Source organism: Lycium ferocissimum, chromosome 4 (genome assembly GCF_029784015.1).
Source record: "Lycium ferocissimum isolate CSIRO_LF1 chromosome 4, AGI_CSIRO_Lferr_CH_V1, whole genome shotgun sequence".
Lineage (NCBI taxonomy): Eukaryota > Viridiplantae > Streptophyta > Magnoliopsida > Solanales > Solanaceae > Lycium > Lycium ferocissimum.
This window is the reverse complement of record NC_081345.1, coordinates 65,417,696-65,429,940: the sequence shown is the minus strand read 5'-3', so window position 1 is coordinate 65,429,940 and position 12,245 is coordinate 65,417,696.

Below are 12,245 nucleotides of genomic sequence, written 5' to 3'. Positions count from 1 at the left end.
TGAGCTCATATTCTACTTTCTTCTCTAATCCAAGTCTTTCAACCACACAATACGTTTAATAACATGAAAGAGATGTAAAACTCACCTTTGATTATATAGGAATGGTCTTTGGATGAAAACACTTCACTTGAGAAAACCCCAAATTCAACACAAAAGAGATGCTTGACTCCCACAAACCCTAGTGAGCCTCTTTTTCACTTGATTCTCTTGATCCTTGGTAATTAGTCCTTGATTCCCCTTGGATTTGTGTTAATAAGGTGTATGAAATATTCTAGAGGTTTCAAGAGGTGTAGAGAAGATGAGAAATGAAAAATAAGAACTTGGGTCTCATATATATAAATTACAAAATATGACCTGACATGATTTATACAGATTTATACGGTCCGTATAAGTGACCGTAGAATCGCACCAACAATCAACCCATTCTGTAACTGTTATACGGATAGTTATACGGTCCGTATTATCTTATATGGTCTGTATAAGTGATCGTATTATCTGCACCAAAAATGACCTCTCACTGTGACCATTATACCGACCCTTATACGGCCGTATAAAATTATATGGACCATGTAAGTGTTCGTATAACCTAACTTTTCACCGAAATTGATCTTGTCGATTCGTTTGATCTCCATTCCTTATAGAATCTTCTTGGTACTTGTTTAACACTTCATTAACCATCCAAGGAGCCCTATAACTCCTTCCCAAGACATCACTAAATAATCGTTAACTCAATACTTGCAAAAGCCTCTCCAAACACGACTTATACTTGACTTCCTTCAACGAATTTAGTTTTACCGATTTATATAAAGTCAAAACCTTATCGTATACGTTTTGAAGCTGCCACATACTCTCCTTAATTTTGTAAGAACTTCATTTCCACATTAAGTTCGCGTTAGTCTAATCACAGTACGACAACACGGAAGGTATTACAAGAGATTTGTAGAGGGCTTCTCTTCTCTTTCTGCCCCATTGACGAAGTTGACTCAGAAGGCAGCTAAGTTCCAATGGACAGATTCTTGCTAGCGGAGCTTTCAAGAATTGAAGGATAGGTTAACTTCAGCACCAGTCCTAGTGCTTCCTGAAGGATCCGAGGGTTATGCTGTCTATTGTGACGCTTTGGGGGTCGGATTGGGTTGCGTATTGCTGCAGCACGGCAAGGTGATTGCTTACGCTTCTAGACAGCTGAGGAAGCACGAGAGGAACTACCCGACTCATGACCTAGAGTTAGCAGTCGTGATTCATGCACTTAAAATCTGGAGACATTACTCATATAGCGTTCATGTTGACATCTATACCAATCATAAGAGTCTTCAGTACATCATTGACGAAGGAGCTAAACTTGCTTTAGAGGCGGTGGTTAAAATTGGTCGAAAGATTATGATGTTGATATTTTGTACCACCCAGAGAAGGCGAATGTGGTAGCAGATTCCCTCAGCCGCAAATCGATGGGTAGTTAAGCATACCTGCAGGCTGGAAAAAGGGCATTGGCTCATGAGCTTCTTTAGTTAGCCAATTTGGGGGTCAGAGCGATAGATTTAGGAGATGCAGGAGTTACTATTCAGACTACAGCAACATCATCCTTAGTAGCTGTCACGCCCCCAAAACCCGCCCTAGACGTGACCGGCATCCGACGTCATGTACAACATCCGAAGAACCTAAAAGATGCAATAACAATATTTGAACCCACCAGGTACAATATTCGCCTCCAACAGTTTATAAAATAAATGTAACAACTCATGAATATATGATTTAAATCAGCGGAAGTCTTTATTCATCAAATACGTAGTCAAACGTAATAACGTGCCAGAGACTTAATTAATAACTCAACAACTACCGACAAGAATGTGTACTATGGAGCTTCTAAGATAAAAGAGTAATTCATCTGACACATCGGGACGCAGCCCGAAAAACTACAATAGTAAATAAATATGATAAGGGGTGTCCCACGAATGAAGATGTCGGCTCACCAAGTCAGCAGCAACAGCAAGTCCTTCTTAAGCGCTTTGAGTATCAAGAACCTGCTCTTCTCCGTTACCTAACATACCATCATAAACAACAATGGTATGCCTGAGTACTTTGTACTCAGTGAGTGTCTAAGGGGAAATAGTTACAAAACAAGATATGATGAATAAAATCAATAAAATGATGTCAATGAAAATCACAATTCAAACCCAGGAATAACGTAAGTCAGCAACATTAAAGAGTCATGAAAGAATCCAACAACGAAAGACATATTAACTTAACTCCTTACCATTTACCATGCCAAGTATTTCACTTGCGAATTCAATATCACAACATGCCACTCGCAGGCAACAAGTTACGAAACAAGCCACTCATAGGCAAACTAATCAATCAATCGATACTCCGGGTTAGGAAACCGCGGAGGCTAATCGTCCTCTGGACTAGCACAGCAATAGATACTCCGGGCTAGGAAGCAACGGAGGCTAATCGTCCTCTGGACTGACACAGCAATACTCGTATCGATACATTAGGATCCATAACGGCTAATCGTCCTCTGGACTAGCACAGCTTGCCCATACAGACCCAAACACAAATAAAATACAAATCATGTCATATTACCAAATTATCAATCATGGCTTAGAGCCGAATCTCACTTCTCAAGTCATCATCTCAAAATAGAGGCATTTCAAGTTATAACCGATTTAGAGTCTTATTCAAGTCTCTTATTCAATTTTTAAGTTCAAGAAATCCATTCAACAGAAAAACAAGTTTAAGGTGCACCCTTTAGAAAAATAAGTTCAATCATCCAATAATGGCAAAAACGAGTTTCACAAAGTAGTATAGTTCGTATAAGGTTCGATGCGGGCTTGACCCTACCCATGTATGACCTTGTCTAAAAGAAATCATCTTTAATTCCAGAATAAATTCCACCAAACAAGAGTTATAACTTATACAAACAATCAAGGAAGGATTCTCAAATACAATTCATGCTTTCACAATATAAGCGTACTTCACGAGTAGACATAGTTGAAAAGATGATTTTTGGAATATAGACATACAAATCACCTTCATAGTCAAAAAAAAAAAATTAAAAGAGACATACAAATCACCTTCATAGTCAAAAAAAGAATTTCTAAAAGAGACATACAAATTACCTTTATATTCAAAAAGGATTTTTTTTTTAGAGACATACATTAGGGTTTTGTATGAGAAGTTCACTCTTTTTATTCAATAAAGAACTTTCGAGAAAAAGACATATATCCATAATAAGGTTTTTAAAAGAGAGACATACCTTAATTTGTTAAACAAGGTTTAACAATTCACTTTTCTAATGAAGAACACCCAAACCCTAGCTTGAATCATTTTAGGAAGAATTATGTTGCAAACCCTAGATTTTGGTCACAAGAATCATGTTAAGAATCATGGGTTTGATGTTAGAATGAATTAGTAATGTTAAGGATGTCCTTAGGGTTGTTTAGAAAGTGGAGGATTAAATAAAACAAGTGTCTTATTTATATTTTTCTGGTGAAAACGGGCCAAAGGACGCCCCCGAAGGACGGACCGTCCTTCGTGTTACGGACCGTTCTTTGGACCGTCCTTTAGTGGAAATTTCCAGAGATTTTTGGTGATTTTTGAGATGTTACGGTGCCATGGTACGGCCCGTAACACGTGTTACGGTCCGTAACGTCTCACCGTAACACAGGCCAAATTTTCAGCAAAGACAGGCTTTAGTAAAATGGGCATAACTTTTTTTACGCAACTTTTCTTGGGCTGGCTGACCTACCGTTGGAAAGCTATTTCAAAGATCTACAACTTTCATCAGGAAGTTTTTCCAAATTTGCAACACATTTTTGTGAAAATCGCCCAGAAGATAGACCTACCAAAGCTTAGGCGAATTTAAGAGGCCTTAAGAACTTCACTAGTTGGTTTGACTTCAAAATGACCATCTTCCATCCAAAATCATCGAGAATGGATTAATATAGATATAATATCATCTTAACCCTAGATTTTTTATATATTCACACCTAACTCGAATTTACGGAGTGCTACATTATCCCCCCCTTAAGATCATTCATCCCCGAATGAAAGTCATGGCTTAAGATTTTTCACTAAACCTCAAATTTCAAAATTTCTAGAGTTGTTTAGTACAGAGGATCATTCTCAGAGGTAACATACGACTAACCACATAATGAATACATCATTCAAGCCTAAACACATAGATGAGGGATTCATGCCTCTAGTCTAAACTTTCACAGGGAATACATAGTCGAAAGGTTCAACATATATCTACAGTAGGGAATAAATGAAGGTAACACGGCTTGACTGACACTACAACAACTAGATAGAACTACGCCCTTCGAGTTCATCCGCAAGTCTTAAGATACGACATAAGTCTACCCCGAGGTTTTAGCAATATCACTTTTTCACTCTATAACGAGTCCCTCAGTAAATTCAAGCCTAACTATTTCTGATTGACAATCCAGAGTTCCATAACACTTGGAAAGCTAGTCTATCCCCAAAAATCACATCACAGTTCATCATTTCTAATTCAAACACATCAAAAGTAACCTCACGGCCCTTAAATACAACGGCGCAGCCTCTATACATTATAGAAGCGAAAATAAGGTCGCAGGGGTATTCATAGAAAAAGGGTGTCAACAATTGTTCGACTTCCACACAAAAATCAAGGGCAAGATACTGAGTTATATAAGAAAGAGTCGAACTCGAATCGATCAGCGAGTACACTTCAAAAGAACATATAGTAAGAATACCTGTGACCCCGGCATCAGGATCTTCTGCCGTCTCCCTACGAGTCAAACTATAAGGTCGAGCTTGTCCCCCATTAGCGGTGTTAACAACTGTTTTACCAGCCCCATTACCACGAGTATTAGGGGTGTTGTTAGCATTACCATCAAACGGATTATTCCTTTGGCCTGAAGAGTTAGCCATTTCATGAAGCCACTTCCTACAATATTTCTTAATATGACCCCTAATCCCACAATGGTGACAAACACGATCCTCCCATCTAAATGCTTGTCGGTTACTACCTTGCGAATATCTGTTCTGATCATTCTTTCTCTGACCTTGTCCGCCAGATGGAATGCCCACATTAGACTGAGAAACAAACTGTTGAGGGGTAGAATACCCTTTCCTTTGTCCTTCATTTTGTGAACTACCGAAACCACCCATAGATCGGGCCTTCTTACTTTGTTCCCTGTCTAGCCTCTCTTCTCCTTTCCAATTCTCTTGTTGCTCGGCAAACCCAACCAAGGAATTATCGTTCTCGACCTCAGCAGTGGTACGATTAGGGACCCTGGCGGCTCGTCCGCCAGACGATGAGTTAGAAGCACCATTATTTCCCTGATTAGCAGTCCTCGCACAAGTTAAAGCCATTTCTGCTGGGCATGAATTATCAGACACGTCAAAATGATCCTAACGGTAGTTCAAGCTCTATAGCACAATCTAGAATAAAAAATGAGAAACACCTATAAATGCCCCGGTAGTCTTTCGATTATCAGTGATCGTGCCGCACAAGGAAGACTCAGACATGAGACACAAATCTACGTACCACAGACAACTCCTAGGACACAGACAACTCCTAGGGACACATTCAAACCCTGGCTCTAATACCAAACTTGTCATGCCCCAAAACCCACCCTAGACGTGACCGGCATCCGACGTCATGTACAACATCGAAAGAACCTAAAAGATGCAATAACAATATTTGAACCCGCCAGGTTCAATATTCGCCTCCAACAGTTTATAAAATAAATGTAACAACTCATGAATATATGAATTAAATCAGCGGAAGTCTTTATTCATCAAATACTTAGTCAAACGTAATAACGTGCCAGAGAGTTAATCAATAACTCAACAACTACCCATAAGAATGTGTACTATGAAGCTTCTAAGATAAAAGAGTAGTTCATCTGACACATCGGGACGCAGCCCAAAAAACTAGAATAGTAAATAAATAAATGGGGCGGGTGTCCCACGAATGAAGATGTGGGCTCGCTCAAGCTCGGTTAACAAAGAAATCCTTCTTAAGCGCTTTGAGTATCAAGAACCTGCTCTTCTCTATTACCTAACATACCATCAAAAATAACAATGGCATGCCTGAGTACTTCATACTCAGTGAGTGGCTAAGGGGCAGTAGTTACAAAATAAGATATGATGAATAAAATCAATAAAATGATATCAATGAAAATCACAATTCAAACCCAGGAATAACGTAAGTCAGCAACATTAAAGAGTCATGAAAGAATCCAATAACGAAAGACATATTAACTTAACTCCTTACTATTTACCATGCCAAGTATTTCACTTCGAATTCACATCACCACAAGCCACTCACAAAAACAAGATACAAAACAAGCCACTCGTTAAACTAATCAATCCAAATGATACTCCGGTTAGGAAGCCGCGTGAGGCTAATCGTCCTTCCGGACTAGCACAAGAATAGATACTCCGGCCAGGGAAGCAACGGAAGCTAATCGTCCTACGGATCGACACGAGAATACTCGTATCGATACGTTAGGATCCATAATGGCTAATTGTCCTCCGGACTCGGCTGCCCATACGTACCCAAACACAAACAAAATACAAATCATGTCATATTACCAAATTATCAATCATGGCTTAGAGCCGAATCTAAAGCTCTCAAGTCATCATCTCAAAATAGAGGCATTTCAAGAGTTATACTTATTTAGAGTCTTATTCAAGTCTCTTATTCAATTTTTAAGTTCAAGAAATCCATTCAGTAAAAACAAGTTTAAGGTCCACCCTTTAGAAAAATAAGTTCAATCATCCAATAATGGCAAAACGAGTTTCACAAAGTAGTATAGTTCGTATAAGGTTCGTGCGGCCGGCCCTACCATGCACGACCTTGTCTAAAAGAAATCATCTTTAATTCAGAATAAATTCCACCAAACAAGAGTTATAACTTATACAAACAATCAAGGAAGGATTCTCAAATACAATTTATGCTTTCACAATATAATCGTACTTCATGAGTAGACATAGTTGAAAAGATGATTTTTGGAATATAGACATACAAATCACCTTCATAGTCAAAAAAGATTTTTTTAAAAGAGACATACAAATCACCTTCATAGTCAAAAAAAGAGTTTCTAAAAGAGACATACAAATTACCTTTATATTCAAAAAGGATTTTATTTTTTTTAGAGACATACATTAGGGTTTTGTATGAGAAGTTCACCCTTTTTATTCAATAAAGAACTTTCGAGAAAAAGACATATATCCATAATAAGGTTTTTAAAAGAGAGACATACCTTAATTTGTTAAACAAAGTTTAACAATTCACTTTTCTAATAAAGAACACCCAAACTCTAGCTTGAATCACTTTGGGAAGAATTATGTTGCAAACCCTAGGTTTTGGTCACAAGAATCATATTAAGAATCATGGGTTTGATGTTAGAATGAATTAGTAACGTTAAGGATGTCCTTACCTTTGATTTGAAGAATTGGAGGAATGATTTTCGTGCTTAGGGTTGTTTAGAAAGTGGAGGAATAAACAAAACAAGTGTCTTATTTATATTTTTCTGGTGAAAACGGGCCAAAGGACGCCCCCGAAGGACGGACCGTCCTTCGTGTTACGGACCGTTCTTTGGATCGTCCTTTAGTGGAAATTTCCAGAGAGTTCTGGTGATTTTTGAGACGTTACGGTGCCATGTTACGGCCCGTAACACGTGTTACGGTCCGTAACGTCTCACCGTAACACAGGCCAAATTTCCAGCGAAGACAGGCTTTAGTAAAACGGGAATAACTTTTTTTACGCAACTTTTCTTGGGCTGGGTAACCTACCGTTGGAAAGCTATTTCAAAGATCTACAACTTTTATCAAGGAAGTTTTTCCAAATTCGCAACACATTTTTGAGAAATCGCCCGGAAAATTAGACCTGCAAAACTTAGGCGAATTTAAGAGGCCTTAATAACTTCACTAGTTGGTTTGACTTCAAAACGACCATCTTCCACCCGAATTCATCGAGAATGGATTCATATAGATATAATATCATCTTAACGCTAGATATTTTTATATATTCACACCTAACCCGAATTTACGGAGTGTTACAGTAGCCGAGGTGAAAAGGCGTCAGTATGAGGACCCTTTATTGACCCATTACAAGGATACAGCTCCGCAAAAGAAGAAATCACCATTCAGGATTACTGGGGATGGATTCCTCAGGTATCGAGGTAGGTTCTGTATTTTCGATGTTGCGGGGTTACGTCAGAAGATTATGGCGCAGGCTCATTGCTCCCGCTATTCTATCCATCCAGGGTTAATAAAGATGTATTGCGGCCTCAAAGAGGTTTATTGGTGGAATGAAATAAAGAAGGATATAGCAGAGTTCGTAGCCCAGTGTCCTAATTGTCAAAAGGTGAAGATGGAAAATCAGAAGCCCGGCGAATTATTGCAGGCTATGGAGATTCCGACTTGAAAGTGGGAAGTAGTTAATATGGATTTAAATTTCGGCCTCATGCGGTCTTAGCGTAGGTTTGATTCTATATGGGTAATTGTCGATAGACTGATAAAATCAGCACATTTTCTGCATGTCAGGACTACTTACTCCACCGAGGATTATGCGAAACTTTATATTAAGGAGATAGTCTGACTTCATGGTGTTCCTATATCCATTATCTCCGACAGGGGTGCACAGTTTGCGGCTAACTTTTAGAGATCTTTTTAGGAGGGTTTGGGGACTTAGGTGAATCTTAGCATAGCATTTCACCCCCCCAGACAGACGGACAAGTTGAGCGTACTATTCAGACCCTTGAAGATATGTTAAGGGCATGTGTGATAGATTTTGGAGGTAATTGGGATGATCATTTGCCGCTTATTGAGTTTGCGTACAACAATAGTTACCACTCCAATATTCAGATGGCCCCGTATGAAGCTTTATATGGGCAAAAGTGTAGATCACCAATTGGATGGTTTGAAGTGGGAGAGACGAAATTGGTAGGGACGGGATTTAATCTAATGACGGTAGAAAGTTAAGCTTATTCAGGATTGATTATTAACAGCCCAAAGTCGACAGAAGTCTTATGCGGATAATCGCTGACGAGACTTGGAGTTCCAAGTTAATGATTGGGTATTCCTAAAGGTGTCGCTGATGGACGGCATTATGAGATTTGGTAAGAAGGGTAAGCTCAGCCCTCGATACATTGGACCCTACAAGATTGTACGCAAAGTGGGCTAAGTAGCCTGTGAGTTAGATCTACCCCCAGAATTGGAGACAGTCTATCCAGTCTTTCATGTGTCAATGCTTCGTAAGTGTGTTGGAGATCCTTCTAGAGTGGTACCTATGAATGATGTACAGATCACTAAACAACTATCCTACAAAGAAGTTCCCATTGTAATCCTGGATAGACAAGTTCGGAGGCTGAGAACTAAAGATGTAGCCTCAGTTAAAGTTCTTTGGAGAAACAATAATTGGGAAGAAATGACTTGGGAGGCTGAGGAATATATGAAGTCTAGGTATCCACATTTATTTCCACTCCCAGAAGAAGTTCAGATAGAGACAACATTGCCTTCAGGTGTGTAATGCTTTCCTTCTTATAGTTCCTTGGTCGTGTGGGGCCATTATTGTCGTTATTGTTGTAGCCCTGTGACGCACTGTATATTTTGCGATGTTGTGACAGGATGATAGTGGTACAATTACAAGGCAAACTCTGGCAAAATTTTCATAAAATTCCTAAGAGTTTAACATATGAGGACGAATGTTTCTAAGGGAGGAGGAATGTTATGCCTCGTAGTTTTGTACGTTGAGATTCATTAGGTGTTAATTGTTAAATCATAGACATTGGAGTTATTCTCTAGGACATATAAGATTATATGCTCCTATCTTATGGTTATGAGGGTTAAGTTCATGTAATAAGTCATGGAAGGATTGGAGAACATGTGAATTAAGGAAATTAAGTTTGTTGGAACTTTGGAGAAAGGATGGGCAAAGTTTCGTACGATAATTTTGGCCTAATTGAGAAAGGAATATCTCCTAGTATATCAGGTGTTTTGAAGAACAAAAGCCTAAATTGAAATACAGGAAGTCTAGTTTCCAACGTAACAAACTGCGCGCCGATCCGACATCGGAATTAAACGTTATGAGCATTTCAAGACGGACTGCCAAAATAAAGCTGTTAAATAGTCGTATAATGAATTAGTTGATTGAGAAATTGGGTAAACATCGTGTGGGATGTTTTATGGAGTATATTAGTATTGAGAATGATGTTGTTGATGTTAGTGTTATTGTTGTTGGTTGTCGGTATTGTGATTTTAGGCTAGAGATATAAACAGAGGAGATGCTGCTCGAATTTTGGCAGATTCTAAAAGGAATTAATTTGAAGGCTTAAGACCAGCATATGACGATAAGCCTAACAATAGTATGAATTCTCTTGAATGTAGATTTACGAGCTTGGGAGGATAAGCGTCAAGTATTAAGGAGACCTAAAAGGTATGTTAATGTTTTTCCTTCTTTTCTTGGCATGATTCCATATGTGGTAAGAGTGTCACGAACCTTATGACTAGAGATTTGTTAAAGTAGAGCTTGTCATATTGTTACATAGTTTCTGAGTGTTATGATATTCTTTTACGAGGGGCCATATCCCCCTCTATGTCGACGAGTTCATAGAACGGAAAGAGACGTATCACGCGATATCGGTATCTTTGAACATACGCATGATATACATACATTTTCTTTAGCCTGGCCACTTGGTCAGTGAGATAGATATGCCTAGCCAACGGGTCAGTGATACATTTTATTTAGCCTGGCTACTTAATCAGTGAGACATTTTATTTTGCCTGGCCGACGGGTCAATGAGATTTTACAGTTGCTTGGCCACTTGGTCAGTGATACATATGATATTATTGTATTGCATTTCATATGAGACATGTCAGGTGAGATATTCAGGGCATCCTTTGGCCTTTAGATTGTATTGTTTTCAGTTATCATTTACCTTACATACTCGGTACATTGTTTCGTACTGACGTCCCTTTTGTCGGGGGCGCTACATTCATGCCTGCAGGTACATATCAACAAATTGATAGATCTTACAAAGAGGCGGAGGATGCGATATCGGTGATTGGGGAGCTCACTTTTGTTCGGTGCCCCGGTCTTCCCGAAGTCTCTCCCTTTTTTATTACAGATAGTATGGGCCGAGGCCCTGTCTCGACCATGGTACAGTTATACTTTCCCTAGAGGCTTGTAGACAAGTCCTGTATATAGTGTGTCCGTGTGACAGCCTCATCAGCTTGTATATGTCTATTTGGATACTGTTGACTTTGTACGATCATAGCCACGTACCTAGCTAAATTGTGTGTAGATATATATTTCGGGTGTTCGTGCTCATTTCCGAGCAAGATAGCTCGCATTTATATATATATATATATATATATATATATATATATATATATATATATATATATATCCGTATCGGCGACTCCGCCGGTCATTTTCGGTATCATTCGTGCGTGTGTAGGCCTTATCGGTTTAAGTTGGGGGTTACTCCCCCAGAGTTTCAAATTTAGAGGTGTTCACTCGGGCCTAGTTTGGCGTCGAGTGCCGGTCACGCCACTCCAGATTTGGGGCGTGACAATTACCAAGCCCATTGTGACCATATACTACCCGAATAACTGTTCTTAGTAACAATATCCTCAAATTCACTTGCAAACCCTGATAAAACTCGATAAACCTTTCATACGTCACATCCGAACCGAAATTCATCGAATCCTTACGGGTGTTTTACTGGAAACCCAGAGATCCTCTTGGGAAGATAAACATAGCCCAACAAGCTTAACTTGAACGATTTCGACCCTGAATGAATATACCACCCTTGAATACCTCTAATAATCACTCAAACTTACTCCAACTTTTCTGAAACCAATCACAGTCCTATCGCACATCCGTGGCGGCTAATTCTAATCCTTTCCTCATGCATAACAAATCATGTCTGTCTCTCTTTAGTCCCAAAATCTGAATCATATCCAATTTGTCCATTGAGTACCGAAGAACTAAATCTTGTGAATGCAACTTCGAGCTTCTCAACCTTACCCAATACACACATCTGATACAACTCGAACATTTGGATGCTAAGAACCTACTGTCTCATATAACAACCCTTTAACTATCAAACTTTCCATTGTAATACCTCGATAACCCATAACATTTCTAAAGTATCAGACCTCACAACCTCTTACGCCAACTCAGCACAACTATTTCCAAGTCCTTAATATCCCCAGGGTATTCCTCTAAATATCCTATATTACTCCAA